The following is a 6,406-nucleotide window of genomic DNA, read 5'->3' as shown; positions in this document are numbered from 1 at the left end:
GCGTGCACGTCTTGGCGGCATTCTGATTCAATATCCAAAAAGTGTTATTACAATTCTCATCCAAAATTACCACTTTCTCAAAATTTTTCTCACAAAAACTTCATGTAGTAAAAGATGCAACACATAGGATATATATATCAGAATCCAAATTCTCATTAAAAGAAAGAAGGCCAACATTGTTCCCAAGAGCAGATCGTACAGAAAGCAAAAACTGAAAAGACAACGAACTATTCTAATTCTAGACTACGACTCTATCATCCTCATCCATAGGCCCTTCCTCCGGGTCTTCGTCGTCGTCCTCCTCGGAGTTCCCTGGCAGAGCCTCCTCATAATCATCTTCATACCCTTGTTCACCCTCGTACATGCTCACATACTTGTCCTGATACACGACCCTCTCTTCCACCTCCTGTGGGGGCTGCTCCTCTCGAGAGTCCACCAGTGCACAATACACGGCTTTCCGAAAGCCAGCCATGTCACCCACCATGTCGTCGGTAGCGGGCTCATGCCACGTGTACTTCCTTGCCGTTCTTTCGGCCCACTCCTTCCAGCTATCGGGAAGCAAATCTATTAGCTTCTCAATGCCGTCATGCTCTGTCACTCCGAACTCCTGAGCTGCCCTCCAGAGGGTGTCGAAGTGTGCCACGAACTCGATCAACGGTACGTGATCCTTCTTCCGGTACACTCTATAATCCCTGAGCACCCTCTGTGCCCTGAGTCTATCGCGATCACTCCGTCGCGGGGTTCGGAACATACGCGCCATCTATAGAAAAACAGAAACAACCGCCTCGCGTATAAAAACAGAGTACATAACCGAAGAAGAGAGAGAGAGAGAGAGTATGCACGTATCGCTGTTCTAACCCAAACCCGCTGGTGTTCAAAGGCCAAAAGCTCTTATCTATCATAGGTCCAAGAAGCACTAGTGAAATTCTATCACGTCTAAGTTCAAACATTCAAAGGCCAACACATACTCACATAAAAGCTCACATCAACATTCACGTCATCATATCATCACACATCAGCCACATGCTTTCATATAAGTTCATCATACATCAACAGTTCATAACACCATAACAGTTCATAACTCAAATAATTTCCAACTTTTCCACATCACGTTGTACCCTTCCACATGTCTCAACATTTACTTAAACTTTACATAAAAATCATTTTCAACACCCAAAATCACAATTCCTCCACTTCCATATACTTTCCAAAATTTCGAAATTTTCATTACCTCATTTCAGGTTGAGTGCGATGAGTCGGATGTTGAGCCAATGACACTTTGAAAACTTACTCCAGTCAGAAAAAGAATTTTTTTGGGTCCAGAGCAGAAAGAGAAAACCTGGCTCTGATACCACTCTGTCACGCCCGCATTTCCTAAGGATAGGAAGTACGGTGGACCGCGACTAGGGGAGGAGTAAAGAAGCGGGAGGAAGAAAGGGGGAACGAGAATATTTGACCCGAAAACATTTAGTAAAAGGAAATTCAATTCAAAACAAAGTACTGTGACGACATTCTTGAGTTAAAGTATTCAGAGTTTTAAATGAAAACATCGTGACGGTTTACAAGCAGCGGAAAAGACCAAAAGACCGATGATGCCGGGTATGACGACACGACACCATCCAAAGATAAAAAACACCCTTTGGCTTTAACTGCTCAACATCCGTTCTCCCCATCGCCGCTCAACCTGCACATTAAGAAACAACATGCAGGGCTGAGTACTTATTGCACTCAGTGGACACACGCCAAAACATAGTTTGTCATGCCATAACAGTGTAACATTGGGGTTTTGAGTATAATGAAAATAACCCAAGTACACAAAATACATTTCATAAATTCGACTGCGCAGTCATTTTCCGATATTGCCACCCTTATTCCCTCAATCATACACTATCTGATCCAAACCATGACAAGGGGCGTGGCCACACCCCAGGTCAACTAGACCGGCCAACTTGCTCTCAGATGGCACCCAGTCTCGTGTACACTAGCCTGAGGGTTCGCAGCCCAACAGACCCGAATTCGATTAAACATATGTGGTAAACCACTTCAGATAGGTTTCAAAACGAAATAATTGGCAAGACAAACAGTTCACCTCCATAAACATTTCCGGAACAAAGTCCGTATTTAAAGATAACCCACATAAAAGTAGGGTAGAAAAGCCCACCTCGATTGCTTAGCTTTTAAAATAATTCCCTTCAACCACACTTTCCTCGAAAAAGATCACCCTTTTGAAAGATAAATAATATCATGATTAGAGTCAGAAGAGACGAGACTTTAAACGACAATGCATGATTCCTACGTGGACGACTTCAACATCTAGCACGTTACACGTACATACACTTAACAACATATTACAAAACAAACACACAAAGTCACACGTTCGAAACACACCCCGCACGCAAACGACGTACCCAAAACGCGCACACGACACACGAACACAGCACTCCAAGTCCTGGCATACCCTTACTGTGCAACGGCTCACTTGGCTCGGAAAAGGTTCGGAAAAAGCTCGGAAAAAGGATCGGCGTCTCGGCCTGGCTCGGTGTCTCGGCCGCCTGGCTCGGCACCTCGGCCGACCGTCTCGGCCGCCTGGCTCGGCACCTCGGCCGACCATCTCGGCCACCTGGCTCGGCACCTCGGCCGCCTGGCTCGGCACCTCGGCCGACAGTCTCGGCCGCCTGGCTCGGCACCTCGGCCGACCGTCTCGGGCCGCCTGGCCGACCGTCTCGGCCGCCTGGCTCGGCACCTCGGCCGACCGTCTCGGCCGCCTGGCTCGGCACCTCGGCCGCCTGTCTCGGCACAGCTCGGCACCTGTCTCGGCACAGCTCGGCACTTGTCTCGGCATAGCTCGGCACCTATCTCGGCACAGCTCGGCACCTGTCTCGGCATAGCTCGGCACCTGTCTCGGCTCAGCTCGGCACCTGTCTCGGCACAGCTCGGCACCTCGGCCGACCATCTCGGCCTTCCGGCTCGGCACCTCGGCCGACCGGCTCGGCCGCCTGTTCGGCACCTCGGCCGACCATCTCGGCCTTCCGGCTCGGCACCTCGACCGACCGTCTCGGCCGCCTGCTCGGCACCTCGGCATCTTATGCTCGGCACCTCGGCCGTCTGTTCGGCACCTCGGCCGCTGGTTCCGTGTACACTCACTTTCCTTCAACTTCCGATTCTCAAACCCTATACGACAAACACACCACGCATTCTACATCCCAAAACACACCCAAACACCTGGGATCATCCCTTCCAGACTCTCCACAAATCTGCCCTAGGCTGAACCCAACAACTCTCGGCCAACACACACGAAAACTCTCGAACCAAACACTGATTCCTCCGAGCCATCTCTTGGCCAAACACACCCACATTCATCACAAAAACCTATCACTCAGAAACACGCCACTTGCACATGAAAACATCTCCCAAAAACACACAACTCGCGAAACTGCGCAGTTTACTTGCAAAAATCATAATAAATTCATACGACATCCAAAGAGGCTGAAATTTACACACCACACAAAAGACACATTAAACTTTACACAGTTCAAAATTCGTACCCAACGGAGATCGTTTGCTAAGTTAAAAAGGGGTCGGAACCCACTGCCAGTTACTATCAAAAACATGCTCAACCATATCACATAGCCACAAACCCTATTCAGCATCTAAACCAACCAAAACGTCCTATATGCATGAGTTTTCGAATTAAACAAGGGTTAGGGGTTACCTTCCCCGGATGGTTCAAACGAAACGCAAAAGCTTTACTTCCTTTTCCGACTCCGATTCACGACGAAGGAGGGTATCACCTTGAGGAATCCAAGGAGGTGATAAGAGGGAGTGAAAGGAAGAAGATAAAAACCGAGAGGGAGAAGGAGGGAGACTTACCAGTGAGAGAGAGCAACTTTGCGAGAGAGAGAGGGAGAGATTGAGAGAGTGACCGAAAAGAGAAAAGAAAAGGAAAGGGGAAGAAAAGGATCGGTTATGTGAGGGTGGAGGAAGTTGAGAACATCATGGGGTGATGGGGAAGGGATTTCGAAAAAAGGGGAGAGAGAGAGAGGTTTAAATTGATTAATTAGAATTTTAAAACATAGCTGAATTAATAAAACCAAATTTTAATTTGTCTAGGTAGAAGATCCCATATCCACAACAATATATAAATCAAAAAAATACTTCCACACCATATATTAAACACAAAATCATAAAAATTTCATCCTTAAACAAAGAATAAAATTCCACAAATTTTCGGGTATTACATTTACGTGGTTCGATTTACTGAGGTAAATCTACGTCCACGGGAAGAAAAGAGGGCAGAGTTGTATTGCTTGATCTGTTTTCTACAGCTTACAATACAGACTTGCTATATGATCTTTTATGTCTAGAGAGCTCTCTTTTCCTTCTGATCTAAGTTCTATTTATACATTGAACTAAGATCGTGGCTTGCATCACCACTAACTAGGTCGTGGCTTACATCACCACTAACTAGGTCGTGGCTTACATCACCACTAAGTATGTCGTGGATGTCGTGGAGGTCATGAGATCCTGCATGGGTCCACCACGAAATAGATCGTGTAGTGGAGGTCGTGGAGGTTCTGCATGGGTCCACTATCTCCCAGTTCGGTCGAATACTGAGACCGAACTGCTGAACTATTGCCGAGCAGCTTTTGCCGATCTGAGAGTAGAGCTTGATTGGTCGGCTTTTACCGAGCCGTAGGCTGGGGCCGAACTCTTTGGTAATGCCGAACTGATTGGTCGGCTTTTACCGAGCTGTAGGCTAGGGCCGAACTCTTTGGTAATGCCGAACTGATACTCTTCCTTGGGCTTTGGGCTGATGGGCCGTCACTGCTATTGGGCTTGTTTAGTACGGCCGTCACTGCTATTGGGCTTGTTTAGTACGTACCCCATCACTACCCCCCCCGAAAAGCGAAGTGAATCACTTCGACGAAGCGAGTCACTTCGGCATTCTGGATAAAGGTACGGGGAAGGCTGACGTCAGGGGACGTGCCTTGCGCGTGACTGCATTAAATGCGACAGTAAAATCCGGCCGTTGAATCCTGAAAAGGTGGGATTCGAAACGGTGCGATGATTTTGAAATCTTCTCCGAATCTGATAAATACGTCCTTTCTTCATCAGTTGAACACTTTTGCTATTGCTTCTTCTGCAATCTCTCTCTTTTGCGTAAAAAATTTCCTTCCGCTTTCAAGAATTTCTTCAGACTTTCAAAGAGTAAGAACCATGTCTTCTTCTTCTTCTGAGTCAGGTAGCGGTAGGAAAGGGGATAAGGGGTCTTCTAGCCGGAAAGAATCCGGGGAGAAGACCGTAGAGTATTTTCACAGCATCTTGAGCAAGGATACTGTGATATCTTTACACGAAAAATACTTTTTCCTGGGGGGAAGGTTGCGATTCCCGACGACCTTCATAGGGCTGACTCCCCGCCGGAGGGTTACGCCACCGTTTATGAAGCCGGCTTGGAATGCGGGCTTCGTTTCCCTCTTCCCCCTGCCTTTGTAGAGCTGCTAGATTTTTTTCAACTCCCTTTAGGTCAGGTGACTCCGAACTCTTGGAGGCACTTATCGGCCTTTGCTGCCGAACTGCGTAGGCTAGATAAGGATCGGTCTCTGAGGGCAATCCTTAATTTCTTCCAATTTAAGAGGAAGGGATCTTGGTTTTACTTGATCCCTTTACAGCCTTTTAGGGCCTTTTGCAAAACCAAGTGGCCAAAGTGGCAGCATCGCTTCTTTTTTTATAATAGGACAGCGGCTCCGGGCTTTCCCTGGAGAGGGCCGAAGTCCGTGATTCCTCATCCTCGGTTAGAACCGTTGGACGAGCTCGAGGGCGAGCTCAATAAGATTCCTATGATTAGGAAGCAGTACCTGGAGTCTGAGCTCGTCAAGGGCGACTTCGTGTTCGACTCCTCGTCTTCGGATGAAGAGACCGAGGGTGAGGAATTCTTTTTTGTGCCTTACTGCTTTTGTGGCGAAAACTAACTTTGCTTTCTTGCTTTTTGGCAGTGTACATGCTGAATAAGATTAGCCGCAAATCCTCCGAGCTTAAGGAGCCGGAGAAAGAGAAGGCTACCAGCTTGGCGCCTGATGCCGAGAAGAATCCGAAGAGGCAAAAGACCTCTTCGGATCCAAAGAAGCCGGAGTCGACTTCGGCAAGTAGGAAGGGGAATACCCAGAAGCCCCCAAGAGCGCCAGAGAAAGACGTGGTCTTGGCGCCTCCTTCGGAACATATCTGTGAGCCCTTTTTATGGCCCACGGACTTCGCCGAGGTGAATTCTCTTCTTGATTTTCTGGCCTTGCTTTTTTCTGTATTTTTTGTAGCCCCTCTGTTGACTTTTTGCTTTTTCCATTTTCAGAGGAACGATATGCTCTCCAAGCTCGTCGCCGTCGAACTCTCCAAAGCGTCCAACGACTATGCT

The sequence above is a fragment of the Salvia splendens genome, chromosome 20, assembly GCF_004379255.2.
Source record: "Salvia splendens isolate huo1 chromosome 20, SspV2, whole genome shotgun sequence".
NCBI lineage: Eukaryota > Viridiplantae > Streptophyta > Magnoliopsida > Lamiales > Lamiaceae > Salvia > Salvia splendens.
This window is presented reverse-complemented; position numbering follows the sequence as displayed.